The sequence below is a fragment of the Telmatherina bonti genome (assembly GCF_933228915.1).
Source record: "Telmatherina bonti genome assembly, chromosome: 10".
NCBI lineage: Eukaryota > Metazoa > Chordata > Actinopteri > Atheriniformes > Telmatherinidae > Telmatherina > Telmatherina bonti.
The window spans coordinates 35270213-35290655 of NC_136628.1; the positions used below are offsets into that span (position 1 = coordinate 35270213).

Consider the following 20443-nt stretch of genomic DNA (forward strand, 5'->3'; position numbering starts at 1 on the left):
TCTCTGGATAAGAATCGCTCCAGAAACGTACGTAAAGGATGACGATCCATCGAAACAAGTCAGACAGACATATATTTAAGATCAGATAGTTATCTAGTACTACTACTACTACTAGTACTCCTTCATGGATCCTACATGGGAATGTGGTTGTGTGTGGTTAGTAATCTATTCTGATTAACTTAAAGTTGTGGCCTATTCCAGTCAATAAGTGGCCGGTTGTGGTAAAAGAACTCTGGATCAGCACATCTGGACCTTTTGGCCACTTTTGCTCTCTCACCATGTTTGTTTTGTGTTAGCAATGTTTTTGGTTGAGTCTGTTGGTTAGCGTTTTGTTGGGTTAACCCTAATCAAAAAAGTTTATTACCTTTTCTTTTCCAGATTGACCTTGTAGGGAGAGAGCTGCCATTTGGGCGGCTGTAGCTCAGGAGGAAGAGCAGTCGGCTTGCAACTGGGAAGTTGGGTGTTTCCTTCCAGGCTTCCCCTGAGTATGTGCCGAAGTGTTCTTGGGCAAGACACTGAACCCTAAGTTGCTCCCCAATGTGCCTGCCGTGGTATGAGTGTGTATGTAAGAAGCTTTGAATAAAAGCTTCTGCTAAATGACTGTAGAGTAGAACAGAATTTGGTGTCCTTGTGTGGTTGGACAAGTCGTCCCTTTTATGTGTTGCATTTGTTATGTTGGCCTTGGCTCTCCAAGAAGCTTTCTGTGGTTTAACGGACACATGCTTGAATTGAAAACTGTGTCCTCATTGGCATCATCTAAAGTTCTGTGACTTTCTCTTCCACTCGACCTGCCTTCAGGATGTTACGTAATATTTCTAAAACTTCAGAAGTAACTGCATTGTAAGATATAGTTTGAGTGACTACAGTCTCAGTAAGTGACTGTGTTGCGTTGGAGAAAATTGGTTATTCAAACGCATTCAATTCTCTTAATCTATTTTTTACCCGCATGATCAATTGATTATGCGTGTTTAGCTGTGTTGATGTGTAAAGAGAGTGCCTTCCAGGAAGGGTGTTTACAACTTGTGTTTTACAGCTCCAGGCTAATGGATGTGATAAAATCCTCCACTAAACTGACATTACTTAACCTGAAGGACTTAAATACTGACTGACCCGAGTACTGCAGGACACATGCAGACTTCATGGTACTCTGTATTTGTCTGATCCCTTTGCAATCAAACTTATTTATTTATGGGTGTACTTCTTAATTGTTGTTTTAAGATGTTGTTCTTTTTGTTTCAAGACACAAGCTTGATTTCTAAACTTCTATGGAATTGTTATTGTTTGTTGAACCTATATTTCCAAGTTTTTTGTTTGTTGGGTTGTGTATCTAATGTACATTATGTGCATGTGTCAATACATGCAGAAGAGTCACCATTCATGTCCAAGACAAATTTCCTTCAATAGACACATAGTTCATCTCGATCTTGAATAGAGTGTATTGTTCTAACTAGGTGGAATCAGTTTTATTCATATTAAATTATTAATTTAAAAAAAAAAAAAGAAAAAGAAAAATGCTGCTGCTTCATTCTTGTATTTTGTTTTGTTTCAGCTTTGGTAAAGTTTGGGTCCCGAGGGCTGTTTCAGGAAACAGAAGAAAGATTCAAATAGGATTCCCTGGTTTTTATGGCCGAACTTATCCTCGTTTCAGTAAACACACAAAGGTGAATAATTTGTCCTTTATTGCACATTAGATTAATCTACTGCTGTCTTCAAGTATTTTCTGTTTTTACATTTACATTGTTTTTACATTTTGAGGTACAACTGTTATTTCCTGAAAGTATTAAGTACTGGACGGCACATAGCATACAAGCTCTGCAAGAATACCTTTATTTTCTTAAGGGTGATGTCACTAGTAGGAAGAAATCTCATCCGCTGCACGTCCCCAAAGAGTCATAGGGACATAAACCAGAACCTAATAATACAACATAAACAGTGAATACTGTCATTTAGCAAACACCTTTTGGATTTCTGACAATTAAATCAACAACATGAACTCTCATGAGTCTTTGCGGCTGCATTCACTCAGAATGCAAAACTATGATTTAATTCTGCAGAATCCTGTTATTAGTTGTTACTCATGTGGGCGGAAGGAAAATGAAGTTAAGAATACTTTATTCATCTGCAGAGCAGTGTTGTTTTTGTCAACAATTGCATAATTGTTTTGTTGACGTCCCTCTTTGATGACTAAGACACAATCAGATGTTTGTAAGTTTTCCGTGACGAGACTAGATTGGACAGAAATGTTTGTTGGTGGTCTTTCTGAGGTTCAAAATGCAGGACATTTGTGCTTATTACTACATACTGTTACCTTCGGGACGCAGGTAAAGGTAGCTTTCACTGAGGAGAAAGAGATCATCCTCTGGTTTCGTCCCAACATCTATCTGCTTGTTAAATAGCTGATTTGGATGGTGTGACTCTTAATTTTACTTAAATTATTTATTGTTTTTTATTGTGACAAACAGTATAAATGGACGTGTTATGTATGCACATTTTAATGTTTTAATGCACTGTCTACTTTGCAAATGAAGTTCCTAACGGATAAATAAAGTGAATTGCAATATTGTGCATGTAATCGCCAAAAGCAACGCTGCAGCATCCTGTCCTTGTTTGATCCCGTCCACCACCTGCACAGTCTGCTAAACACACCTGTTCATCAGTTCATTGATGAACCGTGGCAGCAACGTAAACAAAGGAGCTATGTGGTCAGAAATGAAAAAATGATCCGTGGACATGCTTTCAATATAAACCATGAGATAGACGCATTGTAGAGGGTGATGGAGACACAAACAAGGTGGAAAAAAGTGTCGTTCATCAATCACCACACTGATATCCAGGTAACTTAAACAAGTCCTGTAAGCATATCGTGTACACACAATGTAACACGACAATCGGCCTGAGAAAAATCTAACAGGAGGCTTAAAGTTTTCCTCATGACTTCAGGTACAAATGGACTGCTAACTCAAGGCTAAAGTTAGCTTGGTCCATTCATGAGGTTAGGTGTGTTAAAAAGGAAGTTAATTGTCATTGCATCACCACGGAAACAAACTTTTTTTTGGCACTCAGCATAAAAACAGCAATATACATATTAAATAAAACACATTTAAATAAAAAATACAAAACACGTCAGGATAACGCAATGGAAAAGCATAACGATGTGAAATGCAAGGATTTCTGGCTTGCTGACTTGTTCATCCTCAGACCTGCTTGGATTTTAACTGCAACAGAAGCTGTCCTTCACAAACAGAAACATGCTACGCCCACAACCATCAGCTGAGAAGGCTCATATTGCATTTTGTTCATAAGGATCTGACCAAGTCAAACACCACAAGGTTAATAGATTACATGCAGCACTGCTACAATAATAAAAAACCTTCACCAAGGCCTCCTTTCTTCCACTTTGCTCCAAGCAGACTTTGCTGTTATGCTTTAAAATGTTCCTGAGTCATTGTTCCACAGCCTCTCTGAAGGCCTTTAAACATTTTTCATTGGACAAAGATTTGTTTTTTTTTTAAAAAATCGTTTTTTTTTTTGCTGCATTTACTGTATTTATTTGTGATATTTGGACGTTTCACTAAATCACTGAATCCGTTTCCCATTTTCCTGGGGATATATAAAATGAAGGATGTCTTCAGACTTCAGCACAGTTCTGTACATGGCCACAATATAATCAGCAGGATTGATGCTGTAATTACTGGTGAGCCAGACCTCAGGAACAAAAGCAAGGAGGGGGTGTGTTCAACTGTGACAAAAGACCAAAGGAAGGAGCCAAAGGCCTCCAGATGGTGGAAATGTCACAACAAGGATTGTGCCCTCTGAACATGTTTCATTAACTTAAAAGGGAACAAACAACAGCTGTGAAAGAAAACTTCCTTCAATGATGCTCAGCAATGACAGATGAAGAGCGTACTAACAAAGACGGAGGTATGCTAATAATTACAGACTGTAGCTCTGCAGCCAAAGGTCTGGCTATTATAAAAAGATGGAGAGAACTCTATATTGTACATGTGCAGGAATGATGGAAGAGAACAGACTGCTGAACAGGGTTGAACACTGACGCAAGAAAATAATGATTCAGTCACGCTAGAACTGCGCAAAACTTAAATATCGCAAAAACCTGGAAATAAAAACAAGGTTTCACACTTTTTAAGGCGTGTCGACATAGAAGAATATCACAAAAGCATAATGAAACACTTTTTCACATTTACATACCACTAAACGTGGCGCAGTGAGTCACATGACCGGTCATTTCAACTAAATATGGTTCAGTTTGTATAGATAAAAATCTTTTTTTTTTTTTTTTCGGACAGCCCAAAACTCTGCCAAGGCCTTTAATAAGTTCTTGGATCCAAATGGTGATACGGATCACCACCAAAGTTAAATCAGTTCTTCCTTTTCACATTTCCAACAACTGAAGATTTCATGAAAATCTTTCCATAACTTTTTGAGTTATTTGAACACAAAAAAACAGACAACCAGATAAACTTTAGGTAAAACCTAACCTCTATGGAGGAGGTAATTAAAGAGAAAAATTTCAACCCAATATCAAACAACAGCAAAATATAGAGTTTTACAAGGAATTCGAGAGAGAACAGAGAGAAAGGCTTCAAAAAGTTAAAAAAAAAAAAAAAATTCTATCGTGGGTGAAAAACCCTGAAGCAAGGCTACCTGTGTACCTAGCATAAGCCCCTTTTCTTCTAAAATCTCGTACAATTATGCACTAAACACCGTTCAACGGAAACATCTGAAAATCATGACATAAAAATGTTACTTTTGTTTAGCAAAAAAGTGGAATGGAAAAGCAGCAAATGTTTGCCGATATCACTAATTCTGAAGCCTGCCATATTTTTCCTGAGCCGAAACAGACATTTTAATCTAATTTTATCAGTTTTTTGTTTCTTTAACAAAAACAGACTGTACCTTATACTTAATGTTCACCTCCAAAACATTCACGTTGTGCAAAAGAAAAAAAAAATTTCAATCTGCAAACATTAAAACACCATGCAGACTTCTGTCCTATTTAGACTCACAGCAAATATTTTTAGTACTTTATCACATCAAGGAAGTTTCGTGTTACTTTATTGTAGTAAAACACTACGTCTTTGGAAATTGGCTTTCAGGGGTGTGAAATACCACCTACCAACCTACTAAATGCAGATTAAGATGAGTTAGGTTAAATCTTACTGTCAAGTTTGTTGAGTGACGAAGGGGTCACTTTGCGGTTCTATGTTTACATCTCCATGAACACTATTTCTTTCCATATGTATAATTTATTGTGGCGTGTGCTGTTGACCTCCTGGCAAGATCACAGAAGTGCTTTTATCTTGTAAAATAAAGGTTCATAAAAACATATATATTAGTATATAACAGCCTGAACAAAATGCAGCTGACTGAGGAGCGAAATTTTAATTGAATCATTGACGGCTGAAAGAACAAGGTTGGTTGCGAGAAAAGAAAAGAGGTTCGGGAGGTTGTTGGCGATGTAAGATGAGGTGAGGCAGTTCAAGCATTTGGTTAATTTGGAAAAAAATCTATCAATTAATGTAAAAGCTGATTGAAAGGTGTTGAGAGGAAAACGGAACTTTTTTCATAGCTGGAAGAGATAATGCTGATAGAAAACTGTTGCTTTAAGAAACTTGTGTGACTAAAAATGCATCATTATAGGTATAACAGTACATTGATCTAAACCAATATATCAATCATGTGCTCAATGAAAATCCATACAATACCCAGATAATGCAGTATTTTTTTTAAAAAGGTTGTATTGTGAGTTCCCCTGGCATGTTTTAAGTTTAATGTCTTTGTTAGAAGAACAATTCTTTTTATTTAAAGAATCTATTTAAAAAGCTGAGTTCACAAATAAAAAAAAAAAAACTTTATTCTATTACATCTGATATCATTTCATATCAGTTGGATCCCAAATCAAACCAAATAAAAATTGGACTGTGACTGAATTTGTGATATCAGCAAACATTGTATCACTATCCATAAAAGCGATTTGACATTGTAACGTGAATAAACTGACAACTGACGCCTTTATGCTCTGTCTCTCTGGCCTCTCCTGCACTGCCTGTTCTCTGCTCTACTATGTCTTTGCTAGCAGCACCTAACGGTTTAGAGCACACCGGTCTCTCATCAAACTATTCAGCATGAAACCTTGTTCCTACAGTCTCTCTTTGCTCATTTGTTATAAATTATTTCAAAATTAAATTAAATGAATGAAATTCATTTTTGTCCTTGTAAGACCCGAGCAGAGTAGCATCACGTATAGCTCTGAGCTATGGAGGCACCTGAGATCTTACTTATATGGACTGTTAAAAGAATATTATTTGTATTTGTTTTGTTTGTTTGTCTTTTTATAGACTGAGTCTGAAATAAAGAATAAAAATTGTTATAGTCTCTACTTGAGGTATTGAGATCACTCTGATATCCTGTATTTATATGACCTTTGTTTTGTCTATAATACTTGTTTGTTAAAAAATTTGTTGTTCTTATTTCTGATTTTAGCCTTTGTGTCGTTCTTCTGCTTACATATTAGATATAAACAGTTTTTCAGACCTATTTCATCACTTTATGGTGAAAAATTTGCTTGAAAAATGCTGCATAAATCTGACACTTATCTTCTGCCCCCTGGTGGACACCATACACACTACAATAATTCTGATATTACACAGGAATAAAAGTAAAAACAAAACAAATTTTCTTCTATTGCGTGCTTTATGAAACCAGTCAAAAAACTTGTTTGGAGTGTTTTTATGTCTTAAAATTCAACAGATAAACATGTTTTGCAGGTTTTCTTGATAAATGACGACATTGTGGTATAATGGTGAATATGTTAAAAAATATTTTTATTTGATCAATACTTATTTGACGGAACGTATATAAAATAAAATATTCTATGGTTTCAACAAGTCATAACACATTGAATTTTTAAATAAAAGGTCTTTTAGGTGGTTTTATGTCTTCCTGTTGCCAAAAGGCGTTAATGGACAAACGTTAAATTTATTCTAATGTATCTCCTGAAGAGTCTAAATATCATTAAACCAATATGACACAAACTATGTGTCAAAACAAAGATATAAAACATCTACTAAACTATAAACTGGAGTGTAGTTCCAGAGTTTTATCGTTATTGCTCCAACTTAATGTGACTTGCTGATATTGCTGCTTAATGCTTCTGAGCTCCACGAAGCAGGTCTTTCTATAATATTCTGCCCTCAGAGAATGTGGCTGAATTACGTCTGTAAATGGAGGAAAATGTGAGGAAATTATGACTAAGTAAGACAGAATGACAGTAATGGCTGGCACATTACATGTTACCAAACAAACATCAGATTTTTCTTTGTTAAACAATGAAAATTAGAATAAAATGATAAAATATGTAAATAAAATGGAATAAAATTCAATATATTTTGATAATGTTTTAATGTTGCCTTCTGTTCCTCTCCCTGAGCTGTCACCTTATCGTGGTGGAGGGGTTTGTGCGTCCCGAAGATCCTAGCAGCTATGTTGTCGGGGGCTTTATGCCCCTGGCAGAGTCACCCATGGCAAACAGGTGTCTAGGGGAGGGACCAGACCAAGCACGGCTCATAGACCCCTATGATGACGACCAACCTGGGCATGAATGTTCCCTTGCCCGGACGCGGGTTACCGGGACCCCCCTCTGGAGCCAGGCCTGGAGGCGGGGTACGAGAGCGAGCGTCTGGTGGCCGGGCCTTCGCCCATGGGGCCCGGTCGGGCTCAGCCCGAAAGGGTTACATGGGCCCCACCTCCCGTGGGCTCACCATCTGCGGGAGGAGCCGTAGGGGTCGGGTGCAATGTGAGCTGGGCGGCAGCAAGGGGCGGGGACCCTGGCGGTCCGATCCCCGGCTGCAGAAGCTGGCTCTAGGGACGTGGAACGTCACCTCTCTGGTGGGGAAGGAGCCTGAGCTTGTGCGTGAGGTTGAGCGGTTCCGACTAGATATAGTTGGACTCACCTCGACGCATGGCTTGGGCTCTGGAACCAGTACCCTCGAGAGGGGCTGGACCTTCTTCCACTCTGGAGTTGCTCATGGTGAGAGGCGCCAAGCAGGTGTGGGCATTCTCATCAGCCCCCAGCTTGGTGCCTGCACGTTGGGGTTTACCCCGGTGGATGAAAGGGTAGTTTCCCTCCGCCTCCGGGTGGGGGGACGGGTCCTGACTGTTGTCTGTGCTTATGCACCGAACAGCAGTTCAGAGTACCCACCCTTTCTGGAGTCCTTGGAGGGAGTGCTGGAGGGTGCTCCTTCTGGGGACTCCATTGTTCTGCTGGGGGACTTCAATGCTCACGTGGGCAATGACAGTGAGACCTGGAGGGGAGTGATTGGGAGGCATGGCCCCCCCCTCTGAACCCAAATGGTGTTTTGTTATTGGACTTCTGTGCTCGTCATGGATTGTCTATAACGAACACCATGTTCCAGCATAAGAGTGTCCATATGTACACCTGGCATCAGGATTCCCTGGGCCGCAGTTCAATGATCGACTTTGTAGTCGTATCGTCGGACCTGCGGCCACATGCCTTGGACACTCGGGTGAAGAGGGGGGCGGAGCTGTCAACTGATCACCACCTGGTGGTGAGTTGGCTCAGATGGTGGGGGAGGAAGCCGGTCAGATCTGGCAGGCCCAAACGTGTTGTGAGGGTCTGCTGGGAACGTCTGGCTGAGTCCCCTGTCAGAGCGAGCTTCAACTCCCACCTTCAGCAGAGCTTCGAACATGTCCCGGGTGAGGCGGGGGACATTGAGTCCAAATGGGCTGTGTTCCTTGCCTCTGTTTCTGAGGCGGCCAGCTGGAGCTGTGGCCGTAAGGTCGTTGGTGCCTGTCGTGGCGGTAATCCCAGGACTCGTTGGTGGACACCAGCAGTGAGGGATGCCGTCAAGCTGAAGAAGGAGTCCTATCGGGCCTTCTTGGCCTGTGGGACTCTGGAGGCAGCTGATGGGTACCGACGGGCTAAGCGGCATGCGGCTTCGGCCGTTGCCGAGGCAAAAACTCGGGCATGGGAGGAGTTCGGCGAGGCCATGGAGAAAGACTTCCGGACGGCTTCGAGGAGATTCTGGTCCACCATCCGGCGGCTCAGGGGGGGGAAGCAGTGCTCCATCAATACTGTGTACAGTGGAGATGGGGAGCTGCTGACCTCAACTCGGGACGTTGTGGGTCGGTGGAGGGACTACTTCGAAGACCTCCTCAATCCTACCAACACGGCTTCCCATGAGGGAGCAGAGCTGGTGGACTCAGGGGTGGACTCTCCTATCTCTGGGGCTGAAGTCGCTGAGGTGGTCAAAAAGCTCCTTGGCGGCAAGGCCCCGGGGGTAGATGAGATCCGCCCGGAGTTCCTTAAGGCTCTGGATGCTATGGGGCTGTCCTGGCTGACACGCCTCTACGGCATCGCATGGACATCGGGGGCAGTACTGCTGGATTGGCAGACTGGGGTGGTGGTCCCCCTTTTTAAGAAGGGGGACCGGAGGGTGTGTTCCAATTACAGGGGAATCACACTCCTCAGCCTCCCTGGTAAGGTCTATTCAGGGGTCCTGGAGAGGAGGGTCCGCCGGATAGTCGAATCCCGGATTGAGGAGGAGCAGTGTGGTTTTCGTCCTGGTCGCGGAACAGTGGACCAGCTCTATACCCTCTCTGGGGTCCTGGAGGGGGCATGGGAGTTTGCCCAACCAGTCTACATGTGCTTTGTGGACCTGGAGAAGGCATTCGACCGTGTCCCCCGGGGACTCCTGTGGGGGGTACTCCGGGAGTATGGGGTACCGGACCCCCTTGTACGAGCTGTCCGGTCCCTGTACGACAGGTGTCAGAGCTTGGTCCGCATTGCCGGTAGTAAATCGGATTCGTTTCCGGTGAGGGTTGGACTCCGCCAAGGCTGCCCTTTATCACCGATTCTGTTCATAACTTATATGGACAGAATTTCTAGGCGCAGCCGAGGGGTTGAGGGGATCCGACTTGGTGGCCTCAGGATTGGGTCCCTGCTTTTTGCGGATGACGTGGTCCTGTTGGCTTCATCTGGTCGTGATCTCCAGCTCTCGCTTGAGTGATTCGTGGCCGAGTGTGAAGCAGCTGGGATGAGAATCAGCACCTCCAAATCTGAGACCATGGTCCTCAGCCGGAATAGGGTGGTTTGCCCTCTCCGGGTCGGGAGTCAGGTCCTGCCTCAAGTGGAGGAGTTTAAATATCTCGGGGTCTTGTTCACGAGTGAGGGAAGGATGGAGCGTGAGATCGACAGACGGATCGGTGCGGCGTCTGCAGTAATGCGGGCTCTGCGCCGGTCTGTCGTGGTGAAGAAGGAGCTGAGCCAGAAGGCGAAGCTCTCGATTTATCAGTCGATCTACGTTCCTACCCTCACCTATGGTCATGAGCTGTGGGTCGTGACCGAAAGAAGGAGATCTCGTATACAGGCGGCTGAAATGAGTTTCCTCCGCAGGGTGGCCGGGCTCTCCCTTAGAGATAGGGTGAGGAGCTCAGTCATCCAGGAGGGGCTCAGAGTAGAGCCGCTGCTCCTTCGCATCGAGAGGAACCAGTTGAGGTGGCTTGGGCATCTGGTCAGGATGCCTCCTGGACGCCTCCCTGGTGAGGTGTTCCAGGCACGTCCCTCGGGGAGGAGACCCCGGGGAAGACCCAGGACACGCTGGAGGGATTACATCTCTCGGCTGGCCTGGGAACGCCTCGGGATCCCCCCCGCAGAGTTGGCAAATGTGGCTGGGGAGAGGGAAGTCTGGGCTTCCCTGCTTAGGCTGCTGCCCCCGCGAAACTCTGTTTTTCTGTTAGTTTGTTTGCTTTACTTTTTAGGACAACAGGAGAGCAGCTGAAATAAAAACATGTTGTCTTTTCAGGCACCTGATGGGCTCCTTCAGTTTGATTAAATGTGAATACTTCTTGAAGGGGGATTTTGTGGGGATTACTGGGTCGCCGTATGCATGCGGTTCATCGTTAATCACAGTTCATTTCTTAGCATTCTGTCTGCTTCCTCTCCTTATATGTTCTCTCTCTTTTCCTCTTCAGCCACCTCAGTTTTTGTAGCCTGCGGGGAATAAACATGTCATTCTTTAAAGAAAACGCTCCATGGCGTCATCATGAAAAATGAGTTACCATAGGCAACAGAGAAAAGCTCAGTCACTCTGCAGTGTGTAAACTTGCCTCTGCTGAAGGCTACATGACTTCAGAGATGTTACAGAAGAGACTCGGAGCTCAGAGACAGATTGTTTATACACATGTCAACTATCTTAATAACCAACCGGTGACTTGACGTGACATTTCATGCTGCAGAGCCGTTTTAATCGTGCATTTTGACAATATATACAGCAACATCTTACAGCATATTGTAGTAAACCTACCTCGTCTTTCAGCATTTTTGCTTTCCGGCTGTTTTGCACAAGTCGTCTCCCGAGCTTTTTCGCATACAAAATAGAAGCAAACATCGCTGTGGGTCAAATAATTATATTATTCAGCCTGTGTTGACGGGCCAAACGGCTTTAGCTGCTGTCCATCTGGATGGAGTGCTCCTTATCAACTGACTAAAGCGCACAGATGAGAGCGCAGAAAGGAAAGGGAGGTAGAAGAGATGGGAGGATGCTGAGAGGGAGAGAGAGAGAGAGAGAGAGTCTGAACAGGAAAGTCAGGTCTCCATAAACCATAAAAGCTGGAGAGGGAGAAAAAGAAGAGGAAAAAGGAGGGGCTGCTGCTTTCTGTGAGGAAACAGCATCTTCAGCAACAACTAAAACCTGATAAGGGGTTGTCGCCAGTTTGAACAGGGAGGTTTGGAGGGGAGGGTGCAGTTTGGCTGATAAAAACCAGATGCTATTTGTTAAATGACGAGGCAACTTTCTGATGACATGGACGTGATATGCTGTACATCATCAATATGAACAGGAAAACCTTTTTAAATCCTCCTCCTGCCGTTTGGATTTACAACAACAAGGTCTGTCCCGACACTCTGAGTTATATCGAAGCCAGTAGATCAGACACATAATCAGTCAGTCGGCGGGACGGTGCCTCCGCTTCCACTTCTCTAAGCAGCAGATCCAGAATCCAATTTAGCAACATATTTAAAATCTTTTTACCTCCATTTAGAAAATTACATCTCCAGCTATGTTCTCTGGGCGTTATAAACGGTCCCATTTGAAAGAGTGTGCATAAATCTTCCTCATAATTACTGCTCAACACTACAAAGTGTTCACCGACTTCAGCTTCAGTTTAAAACCGTTTTGATAAACTAGATTAGTGATATGAAGTCACTGTTTCTCAGGGAAAAGACTGATGTATTTAGAATAGCTGACTCCCGGCTATGCTCTGTAAACTGACGTAATGGTGTGGCTCTGGCAAACCAAGCTGGTTCTTACAGAGTCAGAAATGGGGCTAGAAATGATCAATTTGGGGTGAAAAAATTTGGATATTTACAAATGTTCTCCATCAAATCTAAGCAGGTAGTCATGTTTAAGTGTTGTGGGAAGACAGGATGGAGGAGGCCAACAAAGTGAAAGGGAATACGTTGAGTGCAGATTGAGACGAAGCGGGGAGCACATGTCAAAGTAACAGACTTGTGGTGTTCAGCTAGCCTTGCCCTGTGTTTTACTATTATTGTTTTTATATTTCTATGCATGCATGTCTTTTTTCTTATTTGCCGTGAAACTGACTGTGGGCAAGGTAAGTGATTGACAACTAGCCACAGCTTACATTCCTTCTCCCTGCCATAAGATTGGCAGAGGGATGTCTAAAAGGGAACAGGTGTGGGATTACAACGAGGACTGGGAAGGAGAATAGGACTGGCAATGGGTTGCAAGCAGCTTGAGCTACGCTACTTGGATGGAAACTCAAGAAAGGACTGGTAGATAGACGACACAATGCTAATTAACAGCCTAGTTTAAAGGAAAGTTGGCACATCTAGCTGGTATGTGTATGTGGGTGGGCTGGCTCCTCCATGTGAAGAGTTTCTCAGCCCTTTTTTGTGCTTGAGATAGAGGCAGACGGCGGCAGAAGTACTGGGGCGATTCAACGGGGGTACGCCCAGATTCTCCCCTACTGAATGCTGGAGTATCTAAGGCTGGCGCCACCCTTTAAAGCTGGGGTAGGTAAAGTTGGGGAGCTAGCAAGCTGTGAAAGTGGCGTCCTGTCTTGACTCCTTCCCCTGTCTAGGCTCCTCCCCCTGTCTTGGCTCCTCCCCCTCTGGTTCTGCTTCTTGCGTGATCCAGAGCTTTTTTAATTCACAGCTTTTTCCACCAACGATTTTCTCTTTCTCGGCTGTTTTGCTGTTTAGAGTAATCTCTGAGCAAGATTACCTACTATAGCTTTAACTTGTGTTGAAATGTTTTTTTAAGGGGGGGGGGCGGGGTTCTTTTATTTTTAAATAAAAGAACCTCCATTCCTCTGACACTTCTCGGGCATTTTATTCTTTTGCAGAAAGAAATGGGCTGGAATCAAAAGAACCTGTCTGACACAGACGATTTACTCCTGGAGTTAGCTTGTCCCTGTCTTCTGCATTTAAGCATCATCGTCCAGGGTGTTTTTCTGTCACTTGCTTCATTTCTATTACATTTTTTTTTGCAAAAAAAATTATATTTTTAAAGGGGTGCTATTCTGGTATTTTGAGTTTTCTGAGCTTTCTACAGTCTTACAGTGTTGAATCCTCATCAGACATGTGAACGGCACTGTTTTTTATCAGCTAAACGCATGTTTGAGTTTGAGTTTGAGTTCCTGCACGCTCTCCATTCGGTTTCCATGGCGATGGAAAACGCGTAGTTTTAGAGAGTTTTTTCTACTTGGAAATCCTTGTGACGTCCCGGGGGATAAGGTTCGGTGATTGGTTACATTCTACTGGTTAACAAGGGCATGTACAAATACATCAGGCGGGTGGAAAACGTGGGATAAAGTTATTTCCAACGATGGCTGGTGAGTTTACCAAAGAGAGACATCCTGCTGCATTCGTTGCTGTGGGTTGCTGTTTTCCACTTCGTTTTCAGGCTCTGATTCAGGTTCCAACATGTAGGGCTGTATGCTATGTGTTGACATTGTATTTTGTTTTTTTTATTGAGTTCATATTAGCCTAATCCTTCTGTTTATGAGATGTTACAATGACGGTGAAAGCAGGTGCGGTGCGCGCTCCCGATGTAGTGCAGTGGCGGGAGGCGGGGCTTAATGCGGAAGCGTCTCAATCCACTCGTTTTGCCCGCAGGCTGATCTGACAGCCTACGGAGAGGGTTGCTCTGAAGTAAATAAAGCCATTTGTGACAATAACTCGATCAATCCCAGCCCTTCTGGTCTCAGAAATAAAAATAAATTAGCCTGAAATGCACATAGTAGTTCCACTTTAAGTTTTGACAAATCATTACGATTTGCAAATGTTTCCATTGAAGAGTGTTTAGCGCATAAGGCTCAGTTCTCATAAAATGTCATCCGTCTCGCGAGATCTTAAGAGAATTGCAGTAAATGCAAGGTAGCCATGTTGCTTTATTTTGGGGTTTTCTGCTGCAGAGAATTTGCTACGGCTTTTCTAAGCTTCTCTTTTCTAAAACTCTTAAAATCTCTGTTTATTCCATACCACAACATCTTCATCAGAAATGAACTGGTCATGAGTCCCCATGTCAAGTCCGAGGACACGTACATGCAAAAAAAAGGCTTTCCATCACACTTTAGCAATAGGTTTCTAACTGAACTAACTGGATGCACCAGGTGCGACCTTTTAACAAACTAGTTTTAATTTTAAACTATATATATATACATTATTGATTTCAACAGTTCATGTTTTTAGGTTCCAAAAAATTGGTTTTATGTGAAGAAAACATCTGAATCATATCAACTTCAGTGGATAAACCTAATTTCTAACCTAATGTTATCAATCCCACTTGATGTTTACTGTCAAAACCTCTCAGACTTTGTGGTTTTTGTGGACCTCCTTGAGGGTTTTGTGACTTCAGGTTGAGAACCTCTAATAGACTAATCTTCTAGATATATATTAGATGTATTTAGAAAATAAATAATTTTTGGGTTGCACAGAAGAGACACAAAAGTGTTATAGAAAATGTGAGCCCAATGTGACATATGTGATATATGCAGTTTCTGAGACATTTTACATTTCACTTTAGGGTAAAAACGTCACTCAAAATCCTGTTGAACTCAAGATGATACTTGTCTTCTGCTTCCTAACGGATACCAGAACTCAGAAGATTACACAATAATTTGGCCATATCACATGGTAATAAAGGGTAAATATCCACCCAAATAAAAGTTTATTACTTTGTTACATTTTGTGACAAAACAGACAAAAAAAAAAAGAGAAGAAAATGTTGAAAGAATTACTTTTTTTTTTTTTCAATATCATTTTTTCATGTGTTGTATTTTAAATAGTTAAAGTGAGATGTATGGAAAAATAGGCTGAAAATGAGTCTGTTTTTTAAATTTGTCTTGATTTGTCCCTTTAACAAAATGAAAAAAACAGAAAAATAATTTGCACAAATGCACGGTTTATTACTGTGCATTATGTTAGAAATGCTGTAGTTTAAAAGACAACCACCAGGTGGCAGAAGACAACTATCTGAATGTACACAACAAGGTTATGATCACAGTTTTTACCATAAAGTGATGCAATAGGTCGCAAAAATTGTATTTAATAAACATGAAACATTAAAGTTCAGCTAAGGTTCCTCATAGGTCGATAACAATAACCTGATTCCTCGTGGCTCGTAACATACTGCTAGCATTCATTTTCAGCTACACCTAATCCATCTTATCACAGCTCTCATTTAGGTTCACAAATCATATTAAATCCTTTAAAAATGTAATTCATGCACTAAAAAAAGAGAATGCTAAATAATAATAACTTTTACTGAATATCAACTGGACTTTTGGGCATTTGTGTTGGTTCACTGTTAAGAAATTACATTAAAAATCCTACAATGTTAAAAAATGTCATTTAATCCTTCAAACCCACATAACAGGAACAGATCAACAGCACAAAACACCACAACAACATGTTGGGAAGCACAGAGGTCACAGAGGGACAAAGATTAACAGAATAAAGAGTAAGCGTAATGATAATCATCATCATCATTATCATCATAGGGTAGTGACCAACACTGGTTACTGGTCCTATAGACTGTCTATAGGAGAGGAATTCAAGATAAAAACTAAAATGTCATAAAGCACAGAGGATCTAAATCGTCTGATTGCTCAGATATATGTAAAGAGAAAGAAGTAGGAGGATTCTCTGTCCAAACATGAAATCAAAATAAAATAAAAACTTGCCATGTGGTTGGCTGCTCTCGCACTCTGGTATGCAAGATCAAAAGGGGAAACCAGTGCAGGCTGCAGGTAAGAAATGAAAGATAAGATCATCAAGCAGTAGTTGGTACAAACAGAGAAAGATACACACCTGATGCAGCATGCAACAACAGCACATGAAGGAAAACTATAGCTTCCGGAAGGGGTTAAACCATAATGAGGATGGAGGAGGGCGGGTCGCAATATTTCCCACTACAGACCAACCGCTTTCCATTTTTATGTTTTTATTTGTTCAACTTTGCTCTATATGTCCCATTAAACAAGTACTTTCTCTTAGTTTTTCCCTTTAACACAGCTGCACCAGATGCTCCACACGTACGTATAACAATTAATTGCATTGTTGGAGAATGTTGCTAAGATGAGAACGAGCCTGAAGCTACGGCAGAATCTGCACTGGGGTTGGATGCATATAACCAGCCAGAATACTGTCCAGATTAACACCATCCAGTTGGATGTTGGGAGGCCAGGATCTGCGTGTGATTAGTCGGCTTTCAAGGACTAAAGCTGAGCATTGCACTGCTGGAACGCGACTACACAAACAAACCATTTGAAGTCTTATTTACGCTCTACACTAAATAAACACATGGAAGTACGTCGCCTTCTGCCTGTCTTGCGTGTGTATTTCTGTCCGTTTCTATGGAGCATGCTAATGCACAATCAAACATAGCAACCATAGCAGAACCCATCATGAACTGTGGGGGCAGTGTTGCACAGCAAAGCTCATGTGCAACAAAGGAACAAAACTAAGGAACAAGATAACGATGCATTTAATGGCTGCACACTGCCAACTTCTGAACGACTGATCACGATCTGGTCCATCATCCATGTTTGCTGATGTCTGCAACAGACGATGGAACTTGGTGAACTAGGAACTGCTCTCTGGTGAATTCATTTCCTGACAACGATGCCGGAATAAAACATGTATGGGGAATGATGTTTGACCAAGTTGACATATGGATTGTTTGTTTTCCTCCATAAAGTTTATCATGAAAAATGACAACAAAGAGTTACATCTTATGCGGCCGGACCAAAGCAGAACTAGTCAGTATTTGATATAAAAACTTTTTTTTTTAGATTTAAAAAAGACTTTAAAAAAAAAAAAAGCTGCCCTTTATTACCGATTCTGTTCATAACTTATATGGACAGAATTTCTAGGCGCAGCCGAGGTGTTGAGGGAATCCGACTTGGTGGCCTCGGGATTGGGTCTCTGCTTTTTGCAGATGACGTGGTTCTGTTGGCTTCATCTGGTCGTGATCTCCAGCTCTCGCTTGAGCGATTCACAGCCGAGTGTGAAGCGGCTGAGATGAAAATCAGCACCTCCAAATCTGAGACCATGGTCCTCAGCCGGAATAGGGTGGATTGCCCTCTCCGGGTCGGGAGTCAGGTCCTGCCTCAAGTGGAGGAGTTTAAATATCTCGGGGTCTTGTTTACGAGTGAGGGAATCATGGAGCGTGAGATCGACAGACGGATCGGTGCGGCGTCTGCAGTAATGTGGACTCTGCGCCGGTCTGTCGTGGTGAAGAAGGAGCTGAGCCAGAAGGCGAAGCTCTCGATTTATCAGTCGATCTACGTTCCTACCCTCACCTATGGTCATGAGCTGTGGGTCGTGACCGAAAGAACGAGATCTCGTATACAGGCGGCTGAAATGGGTTTCCTCCGCAGGGTGGCCGGGCTCTCCCTTAGAGATAGGGTCAGGAGCTCGGTCATCCGGGAGGAGATCAGAGTAGAGCCGCTGCTCCTCCGCATCGAGAGGAACCAGTTGAGGTGGCTCGGGCATCTGGTCAGGATGCCTCCTGGACCTCCCTGGTGAGGTGTTCCAGGCACGTCCCTCTGGGAGGAGACCCCGGGGAAGACCCAGGACACGCTGGAGGGATTATATCTCTCAGCTGGCCTGGGAACGCCTCGGGATCCCCCCCCCCCACATTTGGCAGATATGGCTGGAGAGAGGAAAGTCTGGGCTTCCCTGCTCAGGCTGCTGCCCCCGCAACCCGACCCCGGATAAGCGGAAGAAAATGGATGGATGGATGGAAGAATTTAAGATGATAGACCTTCTCTGAGTTGCTACCTCACCGCGGTGGATGTGGGTTGCACATCCACAAAATCCTTATTTTAAATTCTTTTACAAATATAAACCAATAAACATGCATCACATACTGACCAGTTCTGCTTTGGGCTGCCTGGTCTTCCAGTCGACATCATTCTTTCTTTTGTTTTTTTTTAAACAAACCTTACTGTATGAAGCAAACAATGCAATACAAGCTGAAAGGTAGTGTTGGGTTCCATTATGCTGACGCAGCAGGTGAAGATAATTTCTTTGTGTTTAAATACACCAGGATCAGAACAACAATGGGCGTAAGCCACCCTTTTGGCTCAGAATGACATATTGATGATGATCAGATCTGAATCTTCCAATCAGGCTTGTGTCCATCTGAACATGAGTAATGTAAACAGTGAAGGTCTGATCAGATCTGCAGAATCATGGAGACTGTAAACATATGAAACGGATCGCTGGTTTTATTTACGGGTAAACGTTTATTCCCCGACTTGCCTTCCGGTTTGACCTGCTAACTGAATAACGCTGACTAAACCATTTCCCCCTCATGCTGGCACCTTTACGCAGCCTCACCCAGCATAACAGTCATAAATCCCTGTTAGGATGGAAGCGTTAGCTTAGCTTAGTTTCGGAGATAAAACTACAAAACTAAACGCTTTATCATCAGAGATGAAGTTTTAACCAAAACAAAAACATTATTACAGAGGATTGCCATGGTTACGGATGTGATCCCTTTTCATGCTGAACAAAATAACGGTGAAAATCTGAGGTGACATCAGATCCCTCATCCTTTAAAATCATTCAGATAAAAAGCAACAACTGAATTTTGGAGGTAAATAATGTAACAGCTGAACGCGACTGAATTTGCCAACAGACATGATTAAGTTTTAATAGCAGCTTGAAAACAGCAGCTGCAGGGATTTAACACAACTCTGATTTGAGGAAACAACTACAGGCTGAATATTTCATAAACAGGTTCAATCAGAGGCAAAACGACGGTTAAAGGAAGAAACATTTATCAATGCTAACGGAGGTGTTGGGGGGGGGGGGGTGGTGCCATCAATGGTCAGGGGAAGGGTTGGGTTGTGTGCGTTTGTGGGTAACGTGTGTGTTTTTAAATGTGAAACCGTTTTTAATTTTAATCACTTTGATATGCTTTTTTGTAGTGCAACACAAATAAAGTTTGATTTGATTTGAATATGGCCTACATCTATCAAATTAATCTGGGATTTTTATTATTTACAGGACTATTAATGCAGAGATAAATCTTTGAAATTGGCATCTCAATTTTGTATTGTGTGTGTGTGTGTGTGAAGGAGATTAATATAAACTGCTATATTATATACTTTGCTTTATTTTAATATGCGGAAACTGTTATGTAACACACTGTGCTACTGGTTGCATGAAAAGTGCCTTATAAATAACGTTTAATTAAATTTTATGCCTCAATAACTCCATCTTGCAAGGGGGGGCTGCAAACACCAACATGTAATCTTGGGGGTTGTAGCTGAATTTAGACTCGCCGCTGCAGAAGACTCCCAGATGGAGTCTTTACTTTGCACAATTCTCAGCACACGCGTGTGAAAGGCGTGCTCCTTGGAACATTACTGTTACATGAGCAGCAGGGGGAGCCGGAGGGCCAGGCAGAGGATGAAAACACCACATGGAGGAGCTAAAATCACATGCTGTACATGTAACTATCGACTCTGGTTTGCTCCTTGGTCAAGACGTTTTAACCACAGATGAAATGGACGTCAGACAGCGCATGACGACTCAGAGGATGGACTCTAAATCTACATTCACTCTCCATAAATTAAGAGGGAAATACAGGAAGATGGTGTAAAAAAGGCAGTTTTATTATTTTCTCTCCTAAAAACGATGTGTGTATCTGCATATTATTATTTTTTCTCCTAAAAACGATGTGTGTATCTGCATATTATTATTTTTTCTCCTAAAAACGATGTGTGTATCTGCATATTATTATTTTTTCTCCTAAAAACGATGTGTGTATCTGCATAAAACACATGAAGGAGTTGTTAAAATGTAGTTTATGGTGCAGAGTTACAATAAAGTTAAGAAAAGTGCAGTTTCCATTTTTAATAATCT

At 42.4% G+C, this 20443-nt stretch overlaps 1 protein-coding gene across 1 annotated transcript in view; it reads right to left on the minus strand.

Moving 5' to 3' along the window:
- dlg2 (discs, large homolog 2) overlaps positions 1-20443 on the minus strand; it is a gene marked incomplete at both ends in the record, with an annotated part of 86874 nt that overhangs the window by 56247 nt on the left and 10184 nt on the right. The window lies entirely within an intron of this gene.